Here is a 26,153-nt window from a genome sequence, read left to right on the forward strand (position 1 = left end):
AGACAGAAACACGGTGACTTCATAGAGGAAAACTCTGTAGAAGGCTCTATAAGAACTGCTCTATTCAATTGCATTTAGAAATGGTTATGTAAGTGTTACACTGAACTAGCATGACTCATAGGATGTAATCAATCATAAAGCAACACTTCAAATTTATTCCACAGAGTTAGCACTTTCTCAGCTCTTGGGTTTGAAATTTAGAGCAAATTTTTATTCTTCCAGTTACTTCCAGGTAATATATCCATTGGTCAGTAACTAACATGTCTGGATTCATGTCACAGTTAAAATAAAAAACAAAAAACATCGACAGGTTTCTCCCATCCCCAGCTCAACCTCCTACAAAGAGCTACAGTTGGGTTAGGAGAGAAACCTGTGTTCCCTTTCTTTTCCACATCCCTGCCCCTTGCAGTTTGTAGAAGGCGACTGCACACTTTTCTCTAGTTAGAATACTGGGAGGAGAAGGAGAAGGTGGGGCAGGAAAGTTCTTACTTGTCTGGTCCTCTGGTGAAGATCTGGTGTTATAGTTCTTTGATCTTCACAGGTATATAAAGTTGCCTCTCCTGTTGGTTTGTATGAATTTTTTGGAGATGCTCCAGGGTAGGGTTCTCTCACCAAGATTTCCCTGCAAACACATGGATCCATCTTAATATGGCTGATCACTTACTTACCCAGATTTCCTGGGACTCCAGGAATCTGTTATCAACTCCAACTTTTTTGTTCATCCAAATGATCCTCTAGAAATGATGCAAGATAACCCCATGCTTGCATTCTTTTGTGGGTGACCCACATTTGATCCAGAGGAACTACTCACATTTTCTTTGCCCCTGAAGATTAAGAGAAGTTGGTGGGGGGAGGACACCCAGCACACAGACTACTCTATACAAAACAACTCTTATCTTTAATCTCTAGTTTTCATTTTTTATGTACTTTATATTTATGTGAGGGTTTGAAAGCCATGTGATCAGATTTTGATAACCTCCCTTGCAAATTTTGCACATGGAGGTCTTATACCTCACTTTTAAATGTGGTATCAGTGTCATAGTGCATTAGCTGAAACTTTCATTCGTCTACAGTTCTACCTGCCTTGTGATCCTAGAATGACCAGTTTCTAATCCCATCTTTGGTTCAGACTTGCCATGTCACCATGACAAGTAGCCTTTTCTTCCCCTGGTTTCATCATCTAAGGGAAAGTTAATATCAAGTCTTTATGTAATTTGAAGTATTCACTTTCATAATCTGGAGATTTCTAGGGTTACCATGACAAAATACCACAAACTGGGTGTTTTAAAGGTTGGGCAGTCCCCAACTTTTTGGTACCAGGAACCGGTTTCATGGAAGACAGTTTTTCTATGGATCAGGGGTTGGGGGAAGATGGTTTTGGGATGATTCAATGGATCAGGGGTGGGGGGAGATGGTTTGGGGATGATTCAAGCACATTGCATTTATTGTGCACTTTATTTCTATTATTATTATATCAGCTCCACTTCAGATCATCAGACGTTCAGATCCAGGAGGTTGGGGACCCCTGGTATAAACAAGAGAAATTTATATCTCACTGTTTCTGGAGACTAGGAGTCCAAAATCAGTGTCACCAAGGCCACATCCCCCCACCAAAGACTCAGACTAGAACCTGTATTGAGCTGCTCTCCTAGCTTCTGAGGGTTAATGGCAGTCTTTGACTTGCAGCTACGTCACTTCAGTCTCTGCCTCTGTCTTCACATGATGGTCTTCCTGCATGTCTACATCTCTGAAGGACCTTCTTATAAGGATACCAGTCACTGGGTTTAGGGCCCACACTAATCCAGTATGACATCATCTTAATGTGGTTACATTGACAAAGACTTTTATTTCCAAACAAGGTCATATTCACAGGTTCTGAGTGATCATGGATTGGGGGCAGGTAAGGGTAACACTGAATATACAATCCAGTACAGGGACAGTAATATTTTCTATACACTTATTTTCATTTGTTTATTTTTTGGCCACATTGTGCAGCATGTGGGATCTTAGTTGCCCCACCAGGGATCGAACCCATGCCCCCCGCAATGGAAGCACGGAGTCTTACCCACTGGACTGCCAGGGAAGTCCCTAATATTATGTATAGGAAAGTTCAACATCAGGTGCAAATATGACTTTGCATGTTTTTTCCAACGAATAACCTTTTGAAAACTATGGAGCTTACATCGGTTTTGGAAAAACCTGTGGAAATGGGTACCTCTGGGCTGCGCTAGAGTGCACTGCATAGCTGGAGTCATAATCATAGAGGAATATGACAAAGGACGCAAACAAGCAGCTTAATAAGCATGGGTACGAATCGTATGAGAGAATTGAAGCAAGCTAATAATAGCTACTCTAGAGATGAGCTAACCGTGCTTTTTCCCCAGCTGAATCCTCAGAGGGATGATGTAGTATTTGTTGATTTTGCCATGTGACTTGTGAAAACAAAAGAGATACAAAGAAGACAAATGACATTGTAATTTTGAGTGGTTTGAATGTAACTGCACATACTATACTAGTAGTGATGTGTTGTTTTGTCTACTTATCCCTTTTTAAGCCTCTGCAACATTTTAGACATTTTTCCTGAGAGTATTTCCTGCCCGCCCCCCCACCCACCCCCGTACCAGGTTTCCCCATTGCCAAAAGTTTAAATGGTTGGTTGGAACCCTGTTCAAAGAATGACATAACATCAGGCATAGAACTGAAAACCACTAAAGGAGAGTTTTCACGCTGTCCGTCAAAACTGGGTTTTTTTAGACTAACTTCAAATACAGCTTCTTCATGACTTATCAATAAAGTCTGTCCTGAGAAAACCTGGACCTTTAGAATGATCCAGTGAATGGTTCATGCTTGTGTATGTTCTATTTCCTATCCAGACACTCTTGCTAATCTTGAGTAACTTCTTCCTGGACCTTTGATTTTGCTTGGCCAAGAGTGTCTTTGGAAAACCATGTATTTACGTACCCCTGCTGATTTAATGAGATTGCCATGCAACTTTAGAAACTTGGAGTGACTACATTATATAGCATGTATTTCCTTCTATTTTACATGGAACTTCCTTTTGGACCATGGCAAATGCCACTACATGCCTACCTTGCTATGTGCAAGAAGGCAGTGGATACTTATCCATTCTTTCGCTGCAAACGATTGATGCCAAATTTAAATCTTCCTCTGGATAATTGTTTTCTTTGTGTCTTGCTGTGTTATCGCGTCTTTCCTGCAATTTGTATTTTCTTTTGTAAGACATTTGGATTCTTGTGAAAGTGTTATGTATGTAAATAATGGAAACAACACCCACACCATTCCTTAGCTGCTGTGGGTGCCGCCACACTTCTTGTTTTCTTTCTTCCTTCTCATCATCTTTTTTTTTTTTTTCTTAAATCACCATAAGAATCATTCTTAGGAATAGAAATGATGCAACAATCTTAAAGATAAAGTCAGCGCTTTATTATGAATTAGCAGAGAGTAATAAAAATTGGCCTCTCTAGCTGATGGCCAACCTGACTGTCGTGAACTTCATGTCATTTTGTGCTGGCTTAAAACACAGGAGCAGATGTGATACGCTGTGTGTAATGCTCCACCACAGACTGAGCAGGGCAGGAGGTGTAACACCATAGGTCAAAGTGAAATGGTTGTATGGGAACCAGGGAAATGATTGAGCTTCTGTATGCATTAGCCTGTATTTATAAAGTAAGTTGGCTTCCCTCGTAGCTCAGTTGGCAGAGAATCTGCCTACAGTGTGGGAGACCTGGGTTCAATCCCTGGATTGGGAAGATCCCCTGGAGAAGGAAAAGGCTACCCACTCTAGTATTCTGGCCTGGAGAATTCCATGGCCTGTATAGTCCATGGGGTCACAAAGAGTCTGACACGATTGAGCGACTTTCACTTTCACTTTCATAAAGTAAGTTAGGCCACAAAGATTTTTCTCCACCTTGGAGAAAGGAGCCAAAACTACAAGTTGCACAAAACAGCTGGGCCCCTTTGTAGTCAGTAGTCTTCCAAGACTCTTAGGATATCTTTTACCTCAAGGGCTCCAAGGGTAGTGCTTGGCATCTTACGGTCTACACACAGAAGCAGGGCCGTGAAGTCCCAGCATCATAGATGCAGAGAGAGAGAAGGGCCTAAGTCCTGCTGCCCTCGCTCTATGCTGGCCTCCTTCTCTTTAGTAGGAGACATTTGTGTGTAAGGCAGGCTGAGACCGCATCAGCTCAGGCCCTGGGAAGGGGGAAGAAGCCAAGATTCGGGGGGACAGAGGGGACAGAGTGTGTCTTCAGAAGCTAGCCTGTCCCCAGGAGGCAGCGAGGCAGACTGGTGTGCAGCGGTCAAAGGCCGTGACTAAGTCAGATTGAGCCAGGCTACTTGGATATCTGAGTGTGAACTCTCTGCCAGCAGAACACAGTTCTGGAAGAAGTCCAGGTGACAGTATTCAGAATCAGGCACAGTTCCAGGTGATCGGGCCAGGCACAGCGGGTCCCCAGCAGAAGCTGAGAAGAGAGTAGAAAATCACACCCTGCGTCCCAGAGGAAGGGGCAGTGCAAACCTCTGGTGGAACGTGAGGACGGCGCTGAGGAAAACTGGGGTCCCGGCCAGGATCCAATCCCTGCAGAGAACTGACATGCTAGCAGAGAAACTGAGGCCAACTGGAGTCACACGGCTTTGGCCAAAGCGGTAGGAGCACTCTGAGATGCAGAGGCTACAGGAGGAACCAGATTTCCAGGTCTCTAGGCAACCAAACCAGTTTTGTCTATTAATAGGGCCAAGGCTGATGACATTGATCAGGACTGGCTCAGATTGGCTGGGGGCAACTGAGAGCTTCTGGAACTTGACTGTGCCTAAGAATTACCTGGGGATCTTGTTAAAATGAAGATTCTGATTGGGTAAATCTGAGTTGGGGCCAGTATTCTGAATTTCTAACAAGATCCCACGGGATGCTGCTGGTTTTCTAGAATAGCAGAACTCAGAGAATCCACACTTGCTGTCGTTTTCTCCTCCCCACTTTCTTCCGCCCACCCCACTGTTCTCCACCCATTTCGCCAGTCCTCCTCCAAGTCACGTCTGCCCATCTTTTCCTTTCCTTTCCTTTTCCGCTGTCGTCCCAGCCCCTTTGTCTGGCTGCAGGTCTCTGTCAAGACCACCAAAGAATTTCCACTTTGGGACTTCCCTGGTGGGAATCTGTCTTCCAATGCAGGGACTCAGGTTAGATCCCTAGTCAGGGAACTAAGATCTCACATGCCTCAGGGCGACCCTCGCTTAACAACTACTGAAGCCTAAGAGTTCTACAGCCCACGCACCACAAGGAAGACCCAGCGCAGCCAAAGTAAAAGATATACAGAAATATTGGGGGAGGAGAGGGAGGCTCAGGAGGGAAGGGATATATATACAGTTTGTGACTGATTCGTGTTACTTTAGGGCAGAAACCAACACAAAATTGTAAAGCAATATTCCACCAATTAAAAAATAAACAAAATTTTAAAAAATCCGACACACACAAAAATAAATAAAATGTTTCCTCCCTTTTAGCCCAAAGAAAACATAAATAATTTTTTAAAAAAAAACCTTCCATTTAGATGATAGAAGGTGCAAGATAACATAGTGAGAAATATTTCCTCCATTTTTAGCACACAACTAAATGCTTTTATGTTTGACAGAAATAACTAGTTCAGATTAATCTCCTTTTCGGTCTCATAAAGAAAATGAAGAATATGTTACTTTTCCCTCCTAATATAATCCAACCATTAAAAGAAAAATTTGTCTGAATGCTCGCTTCGACAACACATATACTAAAGTTGGAACAGTACAGAGAAGATGAACACAGTCCCTGTGCAAAAATGACATGCAAATTTCTGAAGCTTTCCATATTTTTAAAAAGACATTAAAATAGACATAAATTAATGGAGAAATATACTGTGTTTATGAAAGACAGGAACCAAGATAGTAAAATTTTCAGTTCTACTCCAATTAATCTATAAAAGGAATGCAAATCCAATAAAAATCCCAACAGAGTTTTAGTAAAACCTAATTCTCAAATTCAAATAAAAGAGCAAATGGGCATGAATAGCTCAGAAGAATTTGAAGATAAAGAACAGAGTCGGGGGTGGGTGGAAAGAGGAGAGTGTGGGAGGGGAGTTCTCACTCTAGCGAAGCTCCAGACTGAATATGTAGTCAGTTATTAAAACGGTGTAATGATAGATATTCTACCTAATGTGATCATAAGTGATTTTGATTTTCTTATTTGTGCTCTTTTTTCTACATCAAATGTGCTAGTTTTGTGATAAAAATAAAGCTAAAAAATTAATGCTTTAAAAAAGGAAATATCTACTATAAGATAAAAAAATTAGAATGGTGTCACATATTTATTTCATGTCCCTACTGCCTAAAAACATGTCTCTTTGTGGTATACACTTCCAGCTCTAAGGGGTTACCAGTTCCTAGCTTCAGTTCAGTTCAGTCACTCAGTCGTGTCCAACTCTTTGAGACCCCATGGACTGCAGCACGCCAGGCTTCCCTGTCCATCACCAACTCCTGGAGTTTATTCAAATTCATGTCCATTGAGTCGGTGATGCCATCCAACCATGTCATCCTCTGTTGCCCCCTTTTCCTCCTGCCTTCAATCTTTCCCTGCATCAAGGTCTTTTCCAGTAAGTCAGTTCTTCGCATCAGGTGGCCAGAGTATTGGAGTTTCAGCTTCAGCATCAGTCCTTCCAATGAATATTCAGGACTGATTTCCTTTAGGATAGACTGGTTTGATCTCCTTGCAGTCCAAGGGACTCTCTAGAGTCTTCTCCAACACCACAGTTCAAAAACATCAATTTTTCGGTGCTCAGCTTTCTTTACGGTCCAACTCTCACATCCATACATGACTACTGGAAAAAACATAGCTTTGACTAGATGGACCTTTATTGTTAAAGTAATGTCTCTGCTTTTTAATATGCTGTCTAGGTTTGTCATAGCTTTTCTTCCAAGGAGCAAGCATCTTTTAATTTCATGGCTGCAGTCACCATCTGCAGTGATTCTGGAGCCCAAAAAATAGTCTCTCACTGTTTCCATTGTTTCCCCATCTATTTGCCATGAAATGATGGGACCATATGCCATGATCTTCGTTTTCTGAATGCTGAGTTTTAAGCCAGGTTTTTCACTCTCCTCTTTCACTTTCATCAAGAGGCTCTTTAGTTCTTTGCTTTCTGCCATAAGGGTGGTGTTATCTGCATATCTTAGGTTACTGATACTTCTCCGGGCAATCGTGATTCCAGCTTGTGATTCATCCAGCCCATCATTTTGTGTGATGTACTCTGCATATAAATAGTCAGGGTGACAATATACAGCCTTGATGTACTTCTTTCCCTATTTGGAACCAGTCTGTTGGTCCATGTCCAGTTCTACGTGTTGCTTCTTGACCTGCATACAGATTTCTCAGGAGACAGTAAGGTGGTCTGGTATTCCCATCTCTTGAAGAATTTTCCACAGTTTGTTGTGACCTACACAGTCAAAGGCTTTGGCATAGTCAATAAAGCAGATGTTTTTCTGGAGCTCTCTTGCTTTTTCTATGATCCAAGAGATGTTGGCAATTTGATCTCTGGTTCCTTTGCCTTTTCCTAATCCAGCTTGAACATCTGGAAGTTCTTGATTCATGTATTGCTGCAGCCTCGCTTGGAGAATTTTGAGCATTACTTTGCTACAGTGTGAGATGAGTGTAATTGTGTGGTATCTTGAATATTCATTGGCATTGTTTTTCTTTGGGATTGGAATGAAAATTGACCTTTTCCAGTCCTGTGGCCACTGCTGAGTTTTCCAAATTTGCTGGCATATTGAGTGCAGCACTTTAACAGCATCATGTTTTAGGATTTGAAATATCTCAGCTGGAATTCCATCACCTCCACTAGCTTTGTTTGTAGTGATGCTTCCTAAGGCCCCCTTAACTTCGGACTCCAGGATGTCTGGCTCTAGGTGAATGATCACACCATCATGGTTATCCGGGTCATTAAGATCTTTTTTGTATAGTTCTTCTGTGTATTCTTGCCTACTGTTCCTGGCTTAGACTGAAAAATAATCTTTTAATATGAAGCTAGTTACTTCAGCTCTCTCAGTTTTCCCATCTATAAAATGATTACATTAATAGCTTCCCAGTTCATGTTGGAGGGTTTATTGTTGGAATTGTGTAAGACTTGTGAAACTGCTTCCCAAAATATAAAAAAAGATACAAACTGCTATTACTGGTGTATGTGTATGTGTGCTCAGTTGTGTCCGACTCTGCGCGACCCCATGGAGTGTAGTCTGCAGACTCCTCTGTTCATGAAATTTTCCAGGCAAGAATACTGGAGTGGGTTGCCATTTCCTTCTCCAGGGGATCTTCCTGACCCAAGAACCAACCCCACACCTCTTGGGTCTACTTCATTGGCCAGTAGATTCTTTCACCAGTAAGTATTTGAAATAAAGCCATTGTAGAATTTAAAGCTTCACACCATCCTGCATTGGTTTGACTGGACTCTTTGAAGCCATTTGTGTTTAATGGGTGAAGTAAGTTGGGAGAGCCTAATTTAAATCCCAGCTCACACCCCATCTCATTTCACAACTGTTTTCCACCCATTCAATGACTGTATTTATTGGGTGCTAATATGCACTAGAGCTGGCAGTTACGATGGTGAAACAGACATGCGTGCATGAAGGACATGCACGTCCTGCATGTGTGAAGCTTATAGATCAGCAGCGTATTTGTGGATGAGAAAATAGGCAGTTTCAAAATATGGTGACCAGTGCTATGATGTGGTAGGTTCAGGGTGCCATGAGGCTGTTGCTTGGGTGGTTACAGAAGGTTTCTTCAACCATGTAATGTTGAGGAGGGTGAAATATGCAGATGATGAAAAGGGTAAAGGACATACTATCTATGGTGAAACAGATCACCAGCCCAGGTGGGATGCACGAGACAAGTGCTCCAGCCTGGTGCACTGGGAAGACCCAGAGGAATCGGGTGGAGAGGGAGATGGGAGGGGGGATCGGGATGGGGAATAAGTGTAAATCTATGGCTGATTCATATCAATGTATGACAAAACCCACTGAAATGTTGTGAAGCAATTAGCCTCCAACTAATAAAAAAATTAAATGATGTCCTTAAAAAAAAAAAAAAAAAAAAAAAGAAAAGGGTAAAGGACAACAGTGGAGGATGCTTGCTGACCAGGCGACTGGGAGGAGTAGCGTGTTCCAGGCAGAGGGAAGAAAACTTGGGCTGCCCTTGGGGCAAGGAGAGCAACGGAACAACTTTTTTTTTTAAAGCACCAGGATGTTTTTTTGTTCGATTTCAGTACTTTATAATGTTTCCTAGGTCAGGATCAGCATAATGAGTATTAGAATACATTTTAGGGTGACCTCCTCCTCCCCTCAGGCCTCCTGACCACTCCCATACTGGCCTTTCCCCTCACTGCCTGGCCTTTCCTTTTGAAGAGGCGGCACACTGAAGAGGTGGAAAGAGGCTTTTCTCTTTTGAAGCTGCAGCATTATTAACAGAGAAGTAAGTCTCCCATGAGCTATGGCAAAATCCTGCAGATTGGTTTATGAATCACTGTAGCTTAGGTTAAAGCAACCTAATTTCCTGAAAACCACTCCATGGCTTTAGCCTTCCAGAGGGGCATAAGGCTTGTATGATATTTACTCTTAGTTAAAATTAAATGGAAATTGAAAACAAAAAAACCCAGGAGTTTCTTTTGGGAGATCCTATCATTAAAGAAAACAAAAATTAAAGGCTACAAAGTCATGTGGGTAAGATGTACCTATTGCATTAAGGAAGGTCTAGAAAATATACATATCAAAGTGTTAAATTGATAACTATCTCTGAGTAATTGGGTTTCATGTGATTTTTATTCCATTTTTATTGTGAAATATACATCAGAGAAAATACATGATATATAAAAGTATAATTTCATAAATTTTTATTATGTGAGCCCTCACATAACCATTACTTAAATCAAGAAATAGAATATGGCCCAGGGGCTGTCCATCCACCCCTTCCCACTCACAACCCACCCTCTCCGCAACGCCCTTACTTTTATGATAACTTCTTTTTTCCTTTTCTTTAGTTTTTCCACCTAAGTGTGTATTGATACTTTCACATATTTATCTTTTCCTATTTTTTGGACTTTAAATGGAAACATATGCCTTTTTTTTTAAAAAACTTCTATGTTTTAACATTAGGTTTCTCAGCTTCATTTATGCTAAGGATACTATGGTTCATTCCTTTTAAAAGGCTGTATGGTATTCTAAGGTTGGATATATTAATACCACACTTTATCTACTCTACTGTTGGTAGACAACTTGTTTTCAGTTTGGGGCCATTATGAATGGAGTTGCTATTCTTTTGGTGCTCACATGCACGTATTTCTGTTGCATATACACCCAGGGGTGGGAATCTGGGTCACCAGATATGTATATCTTTAATAGATAATGCCAAATGCAGCAGTAGCAATGAATACTCCCTGCAGCAGGGTAGGAGTGTTCCCATTGCCCTACACTGAAGTTTTGCGCATTTTTTTCCTTTAGCTCATTTGAATTGTCTATTTTTCCTCTATAAATATAAATATCCAATGTTTAATTAGCAGAATGCTTTTCTAATACTTCTTAAATTTGTCTTTCCCAATGAGAATATTATTTTTAAACTTTTAAATTGAAGTAAATCATTCTTATAGTAAAAGCCACCCAGATCACAGGTATATGGCTTAATGGATTATCACAAAGTGAACCCACCTCTGGGTCCATCAGCCGGGTCAAGAAATAGAATTTTCTGGCCTCCTGGAAGCACTTTCATGCCCCCTATCTGGCACAGTCCTTTCCCTCATCAAAAGTAAACAATATATTTAGTTCTAACATGATAGATTAGTCTTGTATGATTTTGAACTTTATACAAGTGGAACAATACAGGAGACCTCATTTCATGTGTAGCCTCTTTTATTTTTCAACATTGCGAGATTCATCTGTATTGCTATGTATAGTAGTAATTCATTCTTTTTTTCTTGCCACAAGGAAGAAATTTTTACCTAAAAGGCAACCTACTCAGTGCTTTTTTAACTCATGGACTGTATTGACCCTGCCACATGTGGATTAGAACACTTCACAGTCATCTGTATGTTTGTTTCGACATCAATAATAAGCTTTGGGGTTTGAGATGCTGCCAGGAGAGTGAGTATGGTACCCAGCTGCCCTTATATCCATAATTATCACTCCGCTTGGAGTTGTCTCTCAGCAATAACGAATGTTTTCTTTCCCTTCTTCTCCACCTAAAATGCAAAATAATATCACAGACCCAGGCTGCACACTTTTATGTGAAACAGAGCAGTCACAGGATTTTACTGGAAAGTTGATTTATTTCTGAGGATCATGAGAGTCCAAGGATAAAACTGGCATCTGGCCACAGGGAGAGCCCTTGACCTAGAAGTGGAGACAGCTTCAAAGCTGTGTTGGTTTATAATGGAACAAGGCACTTTCAACATGAATCAGAGCCTCAAAACTTTCTAGGGGCAAAAAAATCCTAAAACTGTCCTCCAAAAGGAAAGGTAAAATCAATAGCTTAGGTTTTTCACTCTTTCAGACAAGCAATACTAAACACTTCTACCAAAACAGTTGTTCAAATCTAGCTTTTGGTTTGTTGTTTTTTTTTGAAAGAACGAAGTGTCAACTGAGCTTGAACTCTTAAAGCAGAATCTTGATATCAATCTTTTTTTTTTTTTTTTAAAGCAGCCAAACAGGATTTCAGATGGTAACTCTCTGCAAGGCTGCATGTGAATATGTAGTAAATGTAATTTTTCTTCTTTTTTTCTTTAGGCCTTGAGATGTAATTATTAAAGCTGCAAGTGTCCCCAGTGATATCAGCTAGATAATCAAATTTGGATCACAAGAATGAAATAACCTGAAGTGTGCCTTCATTACTGCTTTCCTAGAAATAATTCACTTAAGATAATTCTACCCTCCCCCCAACCCACAGATCTGTAACCAGGCAATGGAGAGAGCCAGTAAAATTAGCCAGAGTAGTCAAAAGGGTCAAATTGATTCTCAAAGCAAAGAATGCCAATATTTCTCCACCATAAAAATAGAAGAAAACATTGCCAAAAAATAAAATAAAATAAAACATTGCCAAAATCACATACAGGAACAATAAATTAAAAGGCTGAATAAAAATGCAAAATTTAGGAGACTTTATTGCTAAAGTAGCCATGAATTACTGATTAACTTTCTTAAAAAAAAATAGCAAAAAATAACATTTTTTACAATAGTTGATTGAGAATAGTTTTTGTTAGCAAACATACGTACCCACTGGAAAAAATGATCTATGAATGTATAGGTCATTCTAAACAAGGATATAATTAGTATTATATAAACTTAAACTAAGCAAAATCAAGATTTCAACAAATTGAGAGGTTCTGAACTGTGTTGGTATAACTCTTTTCACTAAGAAGATAAAAATCCCTTTTCGCTCCTACCTACCCCTCTCTTCCAGTGCTATCAGTAAAGAACCCGCCTGCCAGTGCAGGAGATGTGAGAGATGGGTGTGATCCCCGGGTCAGGAAGATTCCCTTGGAGGAGAGCATAGCAACCCACTCCAGTAATCTTGCCTGGAGAATTCCGTGGGCAGAGGAGCCTGGCGGGCTACAGTCTATGAGGTTGCAAAGCATCAGACACGACTGAAGCGACTTAGCACACACGCACACCCCTCTCTTCAGTTAAGGCCAGGAGAATTCTTAGGCCAGAAAGGCTCAGAGTGGGAAGTTATTGTATTAAGACTGTTCTCTTTTGCCAATGCTTCTTAATCCCTATGTACCAGTCTTCCTTGCTATTTTATGAAAAGAGGATCCCAGCTGGGCCAAATTGTGTGATAACTATATAATCTAAACACAGTCCCCAGGGGCTTAGAACAAAAATTAACCCAAAATATTTAAACTTGAAACCTTAGCTATAAAGAATATCTACAAACATTCACAGATGAGTCAGAGAGATTCTATCCTCTTACAAGAACTCAAGAGGGAAGATTACTATGAGAAAGGTCTTCTAGAATTGGACTTTGCTTATCACGGAAATGTCCGTGGGTGCTAAAACAGAATACACATTGAACTGAGAAATAGATGTCTTGGGTTCCAGAACTGAATTTGCCACCAACCAGTATAATCTCTGCCAATTTCCTGCAACTCTTTGGCGGAGATTCCTGTCTATAAAATGAAAGAAAAAAAAATTGAACTAGATTCTGTAAGGATCCTTCCAGGTCTAGTAATTGTCTAAGTTATATTTCTAGACCATGATCAAGTAATAGCTCACCCTCTCCCCATTATTCCACATCCACTTTTTCTTTCTTGCTAATGCACTGAGAGATGGTGTTGGGATTGGGAACCTAACTCATTTCCCAGTACCCATCTCAGGTCACTTTTTAGATGCAGAGTCAATCGAATATGCTTTAACATCCTATCTCCCTAGGTTCCTTTCAGAGAAATCCATTATCATATTTGGTCCTTTTTCTGGCATTAGAATTCCCATGCTGTTCTATGGGAACATGAGGTCACAACAGAAAGTATGAGAAAGGCTAGGTTTAGGGCTCCAGGCTGCCATATGTGTTTGTGATGTTCCCTGGAAGACTCGGAATCCACAAATAAATGGATTGCACTCCTTTTAACCTTTGGGAGTTACCAAGTGGATCATGTCAGTGTTTAATAATGGTTAAGTAGAGCTCGGAGGACAATTTGAAATAGTATGTTTTAAAACGTCATCAATGAGACCTGACATGTGAGAGACTCTTCCTGCACTCAGAACTATTGCGGATGCCACATGGAAGAGCTGCAAACTGGGAGCAAATCCACTCCATCCTACCATGAGCCCTTCCTGTTTTGTCAGCCAGCATGGTTTCCTAAATCTCAAATTGCAGCCGAACTGTTCTGCAATTCCATGGCTAGCTATTTCGGGAGCCTAACACAGCAGGACAAATGTGTACAAGTCCACACAGTATGACAGAAGAATTAAAAATGTATTTACCATCTGTTGGTAGTTTCCTTGTGGGGCTCTTTTCCTCTTCTGCAGCCATGAATAGGGTCTTCTTACCTCCTCCCATCCTCAAAGAGCAGAGTTCTGTCCTCAGATCTTTGGATGAAGGGCTTTTTTCCTCCCTCTTTTAAATTTCCCAGACTGTTGAACTCTGAAAGTATTTCAGCTTCTAGGATCGTTTCCCACAAATATAAAGTGGAGTGAGTCTGTGAACGGGTGGTAGTGTTTTACATGCCTTTGTGTGGCCAGGTTACTTTCAGTTCCTGGCCTTGAGTTCTGGTGACAGCGGCCTTTGGGAAGTTCAAGAGTAGAACAAGAGAAGTCAAGCACAGGTCAACTGAAAGGAAATTAAATTCTTCAGTTAGGCTTGTAAACTCATGTGGGCCCCTTACAATCTATTTAGACCTTACTATGATGGGATGTGTCAGATTCCAGACAAAAGTTCTGAGAGGAAAGGGTCCTCAGAATGTGACCATGGACTTCAAGTGAGAGTCATGGCAGGCATGTAGCAGCGTGGATGAAAATCGTAAGCTGGAGTATAGTTTGCTAAGTTGGGAAACCAGTTAGGTTGCTGTGAAGCCACTTGGCTTATGTAGGAATATTCAGTCCTCAATAAGCATCACTAGTTTTAATTTCTGGGACATATATTATTCATTCAAAAATAAAATCTAATAGAGAGTAGTACTAAAAATGTTGCTTTAGCCAAAATAATTACAATGCAGTGTTACGACTCCACTTGGCCTATATCATTCAGATAATGACTTGTTAAAAACTCTCAGGCTGTGTAAGTGGATAGCTTGCTACCTTGAAACCAGTGCTGGGTGAGCTTGGACATTGGGCAGGTCCTTTAAACTGCCAGCCTCAGTTTAACCATCTCAGAAATGGGAAGCATGATTTCAACCTCACCGGACTGCAGTGGGGATTTAGATGGAATGACATCTGCCAAGCTCTCACCATGTTGCCTGGCACAGAATAACAGCTTGATAAATGGTAGCTTTTAACAATTATTATTATTGAAAGCTGTTGCTATGCTTTTGCTGTTTTTCCTCAATACTTGCTGTCAGGTTTGTACATTGTCTTCCATTCTGGTTTCAAATTTTGTTTTTAAAAAGTCCTTCACAAATCTGAGCCTGAATATGAATTCAGCTCTTTTTGACTCAGTCTTAATAGGTGTACCAGATATAATTAAGTCAAAGATCAAGTAAATAGAACATGTGGACACAATGCATTGGTTTTGGATTAGCTTCTAATGAGGGAATCATTGTGTTAGAACTTAAAACTCTGCACATAGTAGGTCCTGAAAAATATTACTGACTCATTAATTCATTTAAATGGTTGATAAATCTCTAGCGGGTGGCTGTCATGTGCCAAGGACTGTTCTAGACATTTGGGGTTTATCTGTGAATACAACAGATAAAACCTCTGCTCTCAACAAAAAATAAATAAAGGAAATGACTCAGAATGTTCTAAGGTAATACAATGATGGAATAACAGAGCAGAACAAAGTGGATCAGGAAAGTCAGGGGTACAGTTTTAAGTAGGGTGGTCAGAGCAGGCTTTGCTGGGAGGTTTTTAATTTCCTAAGCAAAAAAGCTGAAGAAAGTGATGGAGTGAGCCATGTGGATATTCAGGGAAAAGCATTCCAAGCCAAAGGACCAGCAAGTAGAAAAGGCCCGGAGGCAAGGGAGCACCTGGCTTGTTTGGGGCCGGAGCTGTGGGACCCAGGAGGAGAGAGAGAGGCAGGGGATCTGAAAGACAGAGGGCATCCCCACGGTGTGCGACCTTGGAGGTCATGGGAGGACTCTGACCTTGACTCCAGGTGGAAGAGTGACATTTCACACGCTTCCGAGCAGAGCTGTGGCATGACCTGACGCAGACGCCCGAGTCAGGCCTGAGACAGACACGGTGGAAGGAGAGAGAGGATTTAGGAGTTCAGTCTGAAATATCCTGATTGAAGGGTGGTGGTGGTTCCGCTCCAGCGGCAGCAGCTCAGGTGATGAGAAATGGTCAGATTCCGGATACATTTTTAGAGGGTAAAAATTGGATTGGGGGGCAGATTGGATGTGGGGGTGTGAAAGAAAGAGAGGAGTCAGGGTGCTTCTTGGCCTGGGCCCTTGGAAGGACGGAGCTGCCACTTGCTGAGATGAGTGTGCGAGGACTGGATCATCCGTCTCACGGAGACTCTGAGAACAGACACCTGGGGATTCTAGGCTCCGGCGGAAGGCCTCCCTCCACCTTCTGGGGAAGCCTCTTGAAACCAATGAGCTTCCGGGTATGCTTTTTGAAAGATGGGACTCAGAAAGACTGAGTTTTTCCTAAGCACTTTTATAAGACTCAAATGAACAGTTTACAAAAACGGCAGCAGTTTTGGGGGTTGTATTTCCTCCTCCGTGCCAAACAATTAATTGTTTTTTTAGTATTTTCCTCACCCCTACTCCACACATAGAAATACCACTTCTTTTTCTTTTAAAGTTTTATCTATTTATTTTTAAAATATTTATTTGGCTGCCGTGGGTCTTAGTGCCGCACACAGGATCTCCCATCTTCGTTGTGGCATGCAGGATCTTTAGATGCTGCATGTGAACTCTTAATTGCAGCATGCGGGATCTAGTTCCTTGACCAGGAATGGAACCCAGGTCTCCTGCATTGGGAGTGCAGAGGCTTAGCCACTGGACCACCAGGGAAGTTCCTGAAATGCCACTTCTCAAGAGGAGAGCTGCTGTGGCACCCTGGAACCAGTAGAGGGAGCCGAGGAGCGCTGGGAAGACCTTTGAGCTGTGGCCCAGTGTGGGAGGAGATAGGTCTATCTCAGACTTCTGCAACCTCTGTGCCTGGGCCAGAAGCCAGGTGTTTCTGGGAGGATGGGGAGGTAGTTCTAGAACTCTCTTGCCAGCTTTCCAATTCCACTACAACTTTTGTTTATTGTTGTGGTCATGGCTAAAAGACCAAACACACATTCAGAACTGATGACCGATGTGTATCTATACAGGAAAGATAGTGGGCCATCTATGTAAATACAGACAAGAAAGAAGAATGCAACACATCTGTTGCCATAGCTCTTGTAGAAACGGCGTCTGAATTTCCTGGGGCTACGGTAAAAAAAAAAAAAAAAGACTGGTTGGCTTCAAACAAGAGAAATTTATTCTCCCATGGTTCTGGAGACCAGAAGCCTAACGTCAAGATGTCAGCAGGGCCCTGCTCCCTCTGAGGCTTTAAGGAAGAATCTTCCCTTGCTTCTTCTAGCTCTCCGTGATTGCTGGGCATTCTTGGCTTTCTTTGGCTGAGGGCAGCAGAGCACGAGTCTGCCTCTGTCTTCATGGGGCCTGCTCCCCCGCTCCCGTGTCTCTTCTGTGATTCCTGTTCTTAGGAGGACAGTAGTCATATTGGACGTAGGGTCCACCCTAATCCAGTAAGACTTTATCTCAACTAATTACATCTGTGCATGCTAAATCACTTCAGTCGTGTCCGACTCTTTGGGACCCTATGGGCTGTAGCCCACCAGGCTCCTCTGTCCATGGGATTCTCCAGGCAAGCATACTGGAGTAGGTTGCCATGCCCTCCTCCAGCGGATCTTCCCAACCCAGGGATGGAACCAGCATCTCTGGTGTCTTCTGCATTGTAGGTGGGTTTTTTACCACTAGCGCCACCTATGTGCAGAGACTCTATTTCCAAATAAAGCCACACTCACTGCACTGAGGACTAGATGTATCTCTCGGGGAACACAATTCAACCCACGACAATGGGAACTCTCAAGGAGAACCCACTAGTTGGGGTGCCACATAGACGGAGCAATCAAAGGAAAACAGTGACATGTGAAATTGTAAGTGGAGGTCAGACGGGTTTGGGAGTAACAGGAAATATTAGATAAGAGACGCTCTCATTTAGGAGAGTCTTTCCATCTGTGCTTACGGCCCTGATTTTTTTCTTTTCTGTCAGAGTTAAAAAAAAACTGTATAAATAAAAAGAATAAGAAAATAGCACTTCGCTGACTCACACGTTGGGCAGAGCCACAAACTCTTGTGATAATCAGGAAAGACTTCGCAGAAATGTTGGTGCTTAAGCTGGATCCTGGAGGATGGGAATAAAATTGCCCTGCAAAGAAGGACTTCCCAGGTAGGGAGAAAGTATATGGAAAAGCACAATGTTATTTCGGCGATCCACCCTTTACGCCTTAAGTAGGGTGAAGAGTCTCTAAAAGCAAGGCCCAGATTGTCTGCTTAATCTCTATTACTAAGAAATGGTATTAAAGAAAGGAAGGGGCAGAGATGTTTCTGGTTTTGATAAATGCACAAATCAGCACACAGTAACCTGAAAGAACATTAGGAGCATCTCTAAGGCGGAGTTCGTTCTTGGACACATTTGCCAAAGCACAAATGTGGAAACCCCGCCCTCAGCCAGATCTGAAGAAATCAAAAGGCTGATGTGGTATAAATTCCTCTGTCCTGATTGCATAAAGGAGATGTGCCAACATTTTTTTCTCTGATATATTCCTTTCTGCACAGAGAGCTGAACTGGGTTCTTAAAAACCTGATCGTGAACTGAGATAGGCAATTCTGAATCACCACCAGGATCTAGGAAAATTAACTCCTCACTGATCTTCCTAGATAAGCTCCCAAGCTCGCTGCCTCTCAGATCAGCACCGGGATCTGGCGAGGTTTCTGCCACAGAGCAGCTCCCTTTTTTGGCATAAGAATGCACAGGATGCCAGTAAAGTTCACGCTGGGTCATCTAAGTCTCTTTAAATGCGCGATGATTCATTGCTGGGGGTGGGGGCGAGAGGAGTGAGGGGGAAGGAAGTGCTGAGCTGAGAGGCGGGGCGAAGTCATTATGAAATTGACTGCAGAAAAGCTGGCGCTGGGGGCGCTGGGGTCACATGGTCTTACTATTGGTATTTCAGCTACAAGTTTTAAACCAGAGGTAGGGGGAGGGGTTGGGAAGCAGCACCTTGAAGCCTGATCGGCTTTCAGAGGAGATGCTTCCGTTGATGGCTGGCGTGTTGATTAGAATTACAATGGGGGTATTAATTTCTCTTTTTATCTGACAAAAAAAAGAAAAGCTCTCCCGTGACAGTATGGCTAGCAGAATAAGAATCTGGCTGTAAGTGGTGTGAGTGAACCGTTTGTCTTTTTCTACTTGATTTACTCGCATTCTAGCTGACAGGGTCTTCCCTTCTGTGCATTCATTTTGTACTTAAAAAGTGATTGTTTGTAATTTACAGTTGAAGCCTGAGTGCTATTGGTCTGCTCGGTCGGAGAGCATGGATAGCAGGAGCAGTCGCTCCATGTCAGTGCGGGCACACAAAGCAAATTTGGATCTTCAGTCATCAGTCTCGAGAGCTCCCCAAAGTTACCCAGCAGTTCAACTGTGGAGCGGCCCTGAGGCACAGGGCTTCTGCAAATAACAAAATGCCTGACAAACCCTGCTGAAATCCTGACACGGAGTTTCCTCTAGTTGTTTATGTCAAAAGGCCAAGTTTGCCAATGCATTTTTCTCTGACTCTTCCTCTTTGGGATAAACTTGGTAAATTCCTCATAAAATAACTGTCTTAAACTCTGACCTGCATTTGGATCAGCTTTTCCTAGCCGAAACCGACTCAACAAAAGCAAAGGCATGGTGAGAGCTTATAGCTGTGTATTTTAATGTCTTGAAGTCAGAATAACAATTTGATGGCTATTGTTATCCCTGATCTTAGTTTGAAGGCACCCCAAGCTTTACCCTCATAACCCATCAACTGCCTCTATCTTTATTTATTTATTTTTTAACTGCCTCTATCTTAAGTGTAAACAATGGTGGTGGCTTTGGGCTTTGGTTTTAATTTGGAAAATGTATTTCTTTTGAGGAAACAAAATGCCAAGTTGTTAATGACGTGCTTTTAATAGATTTCCAAATGCTCCTGGCCAATACTGAGCAAAGTTCAAGTCACTGATTCTGAGCCTTAAAATGTTGTTCATTTTAATTTCATGTAAGAAGAGCTATATTCTAGAGATGCATAAAACCACAAATTCTGTTATTTCATAAGTCACTGCAGTACATTCAATGTTGATAATAGTTATATTGATGAAAATGTATCTAGGTCTTGCTTGCAAAATCAATGGTAATGGTTAAAATTCATCTCATTTCCTTTTGACATGTCATATTGTACTAAATATATTAGAAATTGTTAAAAAAAACAACAACACAGATTTCCTTTTGGCTTTGTTTTCTAGTGAAGCAGAAAGTGTACACTTTTCACTATCCACGTCTAAAGCCATTTCTTATTAAAAGATGTCGCCCTCAACCACTCAGCTGTCACTCCAGAAAGCATGCGCTTTCTAAAACAGAACAAGTTTTCCATCAGCTTCCCAGGGTGGCAAAGTATCTGAGGCCGGTCCCTACCCCGCCCTGAGAGACCGACTCTTAACAAATTTTTAGTCTAACATAAAGCCTAACAAATTTGTTTTGCTGGCCCATAGCATATCTACCAGCAAGATTATGCCTTTACCAACAGCTTACTCTCAGAGATCATTTTAATAAGGGGTAAAAGTCCATGTTGGGCTTCCCAGGTGACTCAGTTGGTAAAGAATCTGCCAGCAATGCAGGAGACCTGGGTTCAATCCCTGGGTCAGGAAGATCCTCTGGAGAAGGGACTGGCAACCCACTCCAGTATTCTTGCCTGGAGAGTTCCATGGACAGGGGAGCCTGGCAGGCTACAGTCCATGGGGTCGCAAAGAGTCAGACATGACTGAGTGACTAACACTCACTTTTCAAGGTCAGTGCTATACACTGCAAGGGGGGAACTCAGGAAGGTAGAAAAGTAACCAAATTACCTACTACACTACTGCAATAAGGTCTCCAATTATGGTTTTTAGAACTAATTCCTACACCTCCCCAGCCCCACTGTCTTTACCAGTGCTGTCCACTAGAAACATAATGGACACATGTCATTGTAAATCTTATAGTAGTCACATTAAAAAGTAAAAAGAAACAGGTAAGTTAATTTGAACAATATTTTAGTTTAACCTAATATAGTAGAATATTTTCATTTTAACATTTAATCAATATAAAAATTGAGATACTATATTAATTTATGTGTATATATGTGCATGTATATGTATGTACATGTTCTAAGTCTTTAAAATCCAAGGTATATTTTATAATTACAGCCCATCTCAAGTGCTTAATAATCATATGGGACAGTACAGACCTATGCTAAAGCACTTGTTTTTGTTTTCATTGTAGACAGAATCTTATTTAAAATTGCCTACTATGTGTACTATTATATTAAGTCATAAACTGTCAGCAGATGTTTAAACACAACGATTTTAATTTCACTCTTGACTATTGCTGATGTTACTTTCATTACCCAGAAGCCTGTGCTGCTACAGTTTGGTGGAGGGTCAAGAAAGCTGATTCAGAAGCATGTCCTTTAAGAGTCTCCATGCCAAGAGCAGAGCCCAGTGACTTCAGTTTGGGTGTGGTGAGTTGACCTCAGAGTCTATTGTGTGAGTGGTTTTCACTTTTGTTTTTAGTTTATTTTACTTTTCTGGTCTCTCAGCTTTATTTGGAAGTGCAGTCCAAGGAAAGCATATTGGTTTTGTAAGCACACTATGGTTTGCTCAGATTTTTAAATGATAGATATAGGCTACCACTCTCCTTATAATATCATGGTTAAAGAACTGTCAATGTTTCCACTAACTTTGGGGGGGGTTATCACACAACTGTAACAAATTGCTGCAGGTTGAAATTTGGCAGATCTTTCTTTAGCCTGGAGGAAATTCTTTTTAAGAATTTTTTAAGAAAAATATATAAATTATTAAATGCTGACCATTTAAATTTACTGTGGTTTTTTTTTTTTTGGATAGGCAAGGATATCAGATAAAATATATGCTGTATCTTTATATTTTGGTTGTTTTACAAATTGAAATATTAATATTAGCTTTATAAATAACTTTAGCTGATGATTTACACAATTGCCTTACCCCCAACCAAATTTTCAATGATCCTAGCATTTGAGCCTCGTGTTTGGAAGTCTGATCAATATACTGATTCTGAGAGGTACTGGAACAATCAACTATGAATCTTTTAAGTTTCATCATAGGTAAAAATAGACATTTTTCAAAAGATAAGTGTTTTGCTATGAGCTCCTTGCAGACGGAAATGTCTTACTCATCTTTATAGTCTCAGGGCCTAGTTATTGTAAATGCAAAATGAATGGCTGCTGGTAAATAAGTGATAAACACATAAAAATATAGCTTGAGAATGAAGACTGCCTCTGTTCATAAGTTTCTCATTTAAATATTCATTTATAAAATATTTACTATCTAATAACTTTGAAAAATCTTAAAAACTATAAAGAACATGTTGCTGGGTCTTCAACCTCTATGATTAACAAGTCAGTGGGTTACTGACTTGTTCATTAGTAACAAGTTAATGACTTGTTCATCATTAAACAACTCAATACTGTTCAGGCATGAGCCAGTCCCAAAACTTTTTAGAGGCTGAGCTTTATAGCCTGTCTCATCCATCTCCCAGAAGCACTGGAAGATGCAATGTGGAAGGGCTGTAAAAAGTATGAAAAGCTACATTGATAAAATTGAAACTTAAATCTACCCCACTGCAAACATACAGGATAACCCCCTAAGATGACTCTCAGAAACAGGAGTGACTCTCAATTGCCTTACTCCGTGTTATGTATCTTTATTTTTCACGGCAGAAAAGATAAGGCATCTTTCTCAAGTATGACTACTGAGGCCCACTTTAAGAATTCAAGTCTTAAACTGTAAATAATTATATCTATCTATATGCTACTGACTATTTATCTTCCAATCCGTTCTATTATTTAGTTGTTACAAGCTGCTGAGCCCTTTGTGTTTGCTTTGTCTTTGAACTGTGTAAGAGGCTACTTCCCATGAAGACATATTCTACAATTAAAAAGCCCTTGCGATTTGGAGGGCCTGTACACTTGCTTTATTAAGCACTCTTGTGCTCCCTCTGCTGCCGTGAAGAAAACCTCCATGTCCAAGACCCTGGTATATTCCTTACAGAGTGTTCCCTTGGCAATGATGATGCAGATTTGTGCATAACTCAGGGCCCTTCTGAAATGCAGTACTGTTTGACCAAAGCATACAATGTTAATGATTTTTCATTTGAAAAGTGCAAAGTAATAAAAGCGAAGGGAATAAAAAGGAATACATTGAAGAATCCACATATGTGAACAAATTCATCTAGACAGAGCCCTGGAGTGTAGACAGGGTAATGTACTCAGGAATCACTGTGGGGTGGGGGGTTGGGGTGAGGTGGGGATGTTGGTTATACCGCGATTCAGTAGGTCTGGGGTGGAACTCTCTGAATGTCTAAAAAGCTTCCAGATGCTGCTCTGAAGACTATGCTTTCAGAAGCATGATGTGATATGTAATTATATGATATAAAATATACTTGATACGGCATTTTAAACCTTTAAAAGGAGACATTATCCTAACAGTGAAGCAGATATGAGTGTTCAAGCAATGCAGAACACAGATCAGGAGGAAGAAGGCTCAGCAGGCCTTATTTTTCAATCTCCTTTAATTGCAAAGTTCAACTCATGCTGGCGTGAATGTAGTACCAGGTTTATGAATAGAAGCATAGTACTACAGAGTTGCTTACTGGCTTCTCGAAAACCCTTCTTTCACTGAGTTTTTATTTGCTGGAGAAGGTATTGTTTTTAAAGAAATCAGGGCCAGTTGTGATTGTACGTTTCATATTTTGCCATCTGTAAATACATTTTAGTACTAAAGGTAATGAAACTATATTGTGAGTATTATGTTTATGTTGGACCTTGCAGGAAGAAATAGTTACAGATTTTAATGGCAGATTATGGTTTTAACCTTAATGGCTAAGTAAGTAAATGACACAGTTCTTATTAATTGTTCTTACTGTTTGGGTAATAAACATATTTAGCTTCCTTGAGGGAACATTTAAATTAATTGACTAACTGTAATCTGAATTATGTGTTTTAATTTGTCTAAGGTTATTATAATAACTGCTTGCATCGGAGTAATAATGGAAGTATTAGCTGTTTTTTTTTTTTTTTTTTACCCCAAATTCTCTAAATGTAAGATGTCTAAAAATAGAGTGGAGGTGGATTGGACAATCTGCAGATTATGAGTTGGAATGAAAGCATCTCAGTTAAGCCAAAAACATGGCAACCAATATTTTCTGTTATAAAAATATTTTAGATGAATTTATTTTTTTATGAAAGCTGTCTGAAGCTGAAATGAAGAGTAGAAGTTCTCTGTTTATTCACAGGCTAGTAATAATAATACCTGCCTCACAAAGCATAGGTATTTTCCGTGCAGAGCCAACAGCTTCTACTCCTTTCAGAAACCGGGTCTGCCAATTCCGGAGAAAAGATATTATTACCCGGTTATTAACCTTCACCTTGATAATGCTTGTCAACGAACACAACGCCAGGCAGAGCCTTTTCAGGAAACTGATTTTAATTGTCCACTAGAGGCTGTAATGAGACCAACAATGTCACTTTAGACCAACCCGGGCTTTAAACTGTAACCATCATTGATTTTTAAATGAAAAAAAAAAAAAAGTTGTAAAAACGAGTAAACAGTAGTAGTTCTTTTAAAATAGCCATGTATATGTGCATGGTATTTCAAAATGTGAGAAACAAATATTTCCAGGGCACTACACCTTCCTAGTTAGGATGCTTACTTTTATTTCGGCAGCACCTCGGCTCTACAATACAGTTGTTTAAAAGTTGACACATTTCTCTTGGTGATTCTGCATCCTGCTTCAGTTGGTGACTAACGGTTAGATCATAAGTAAATTAAGCCAAAAGATTTCTCAAATACAACTTGCAGTCAAGTGGAGACTTCCAGAGAGAAACTTACGTGGAGGGATCCTATTTCTAGACATTTGGTCGAAGCACCTGAAAAAGGTCAAATGTTGCCCGACACCTACCGGCCTTCCAGAATTATCTGCAGCCAGGAGAACGCCGCCGCACTGAACTCCCTGTAGCATGGCCGTGCCTTCTCCTCCTCCAGGTGGCACACCTGTTGGCCAGGTACCACCCGTCCAAAGAAGAGTCCTTCCCTTCCAGCTAATGCCTGGCGGTGGTACCCACGGAGGGACGGGTGGCGAGGAGCTGAGAACCGCACTTAAAAAAATTGAGTCCAGAGGAAGTTCTTACCGCGCGGATTCACGAGAACTGCCATCTGATGCTCGGTTTGCTTTCTCTGTCTCCTACACTGGTTACCTCATTTCCGATGAAATTAATGATCCCGAATTAGCGGCGAGAGGAGTGCGCGGGTCGTCTACCCAGGCTCGAGTTGGGTAGTTCGTGCTCCAAGCAGATTTCCGGACCTGCAGAAAGAGAAAGGAGAGCAGGGTGGTCATCAGCTTTCACAGGCGGGAAAGGTGAGGGTGCACGTGCAGACGGGGGGTTGGGGGCAGGACCCTTAAAACTTTCCTGAGTTGCACGCCAAGGCGATCTCCGTGGCTCGGTGGGCTGGGTTCCAAAACGCCGTGGCTAAATCGGTTTGAGGGTTAACGTGCGTGAAGGTCGGAGTCAGCCCTTAGAGGCTTCTCCGCACGCCCGGGACGAAGTGAACGTCGGGATCGGAACCGGCCCACCTCTCCTTCCCCAGAGGGGATTTCACGAGCTCCGGTTTGCAGCCCGGCACCCCTCGGAGAGTCCCTCCAGGGTGCCTGAGTCGCGCCCAGCCTGTGCCTTCACAACTCGATGCAGGGACCCGGGGAGGCGCGCGAGGACCGACCGGTCACCGCTCCAATTACCTCATCGCTTTAGCTCCCCGCCCCTTTCCCAAACCTGGAAGAACTGTCCCCTCCGGCCCCGGTCACCGCTCCCGCCCCGCGTCCCCCCCACCCCGACCCCCCCGCCAACCCCGATCCCGAGCGGGTCTCGGGGAAACGCGCCCGCCTCCTCGGGGGGCTGCCGAGCCCCGGGATGCGCGCACCCAAGGGTTAAGGGCGCCGGCCGGCGGCCGCGCCGGGCGCTCGCGGTGCTCAGAGCGGCTCGCCCCGCCGGAGGGTGGCCCCCCCCACCCCCCCCACCCCCACCGAAGTCGGATCCTTGAGCTGCGGCGGCGGCAGCCAACTGCTCCATATTTGGCTTCTATTACACATTTACATACTGGAGCGAGCGAGCGAGCGAGCGC

The 26,153-nt window shown here is 41.8% G+C and overlaps 1 protein-coding gene, 1 long non-coding RNA gene and 1 other non-coding gene across 5 annotated transcripts in view; 2 read left to right on the plus strand and 1 right to left on the minus strand.

Moving 5' to 3' along the window:
• Positions 1-269: 269 nt before the first annotated feature.
• Positions 270-25,049, minus strand: LOC122697573. 2 transcript variants are annotated; one of them, XR_006342112.1, is made up of 4 exons: positions 24,937-25,049; positions 15,813-15,895; positions 13,996-14,341; positions 270-622 (listed from the first exon to the last, which is right to left on the minus strand). It is a non-coding gene; the product is annotated as an uncharacterized LOC122697573 (long non-coding RNA). The 2 variants fall into 2 exon arrangements; XR_006342111.1 differs by lacking the exon at positions 270-622 and adding an exon at positions 12,189-13,181.
• LOC122697891 lies at positions 5,754-5,860 on the plus strand. Its single transcript, XR_006342222.1, has one exon. It is a non-coding gene; the product is annotated as a U6 spliceosomal RNA (small nuclear RNA).
• ATXN1 (ataxin 1) overlaps positions 24,685-26,153 on the plus strand; it is a 404,589-nt gene continuing 403,120 nt past the window's right edge. For both annotated transcript variants that reach the window (XM_043908469.1, XM_043908476.1), the window contains exon 1: positions 24,685-25,392. The gene's annotated coding sequence lies outside the window, so the exon portion shown is untranslated. The remainder of the gene's footprint in view (positions 25,393-26,153) is intronic.

This window comes from Cervus elaphus, chromosome 7, assembly GCF_910594005.1.
Source record: "Cervus elaphus chromosome 7, mCerEla1.1, whole genome shotgun sequence".
NCBI lineage: Eukaryota > Metazoa > Chordata > Mammalia > Artiodactyla > Cervidae > Cervus > Cervus elaphus.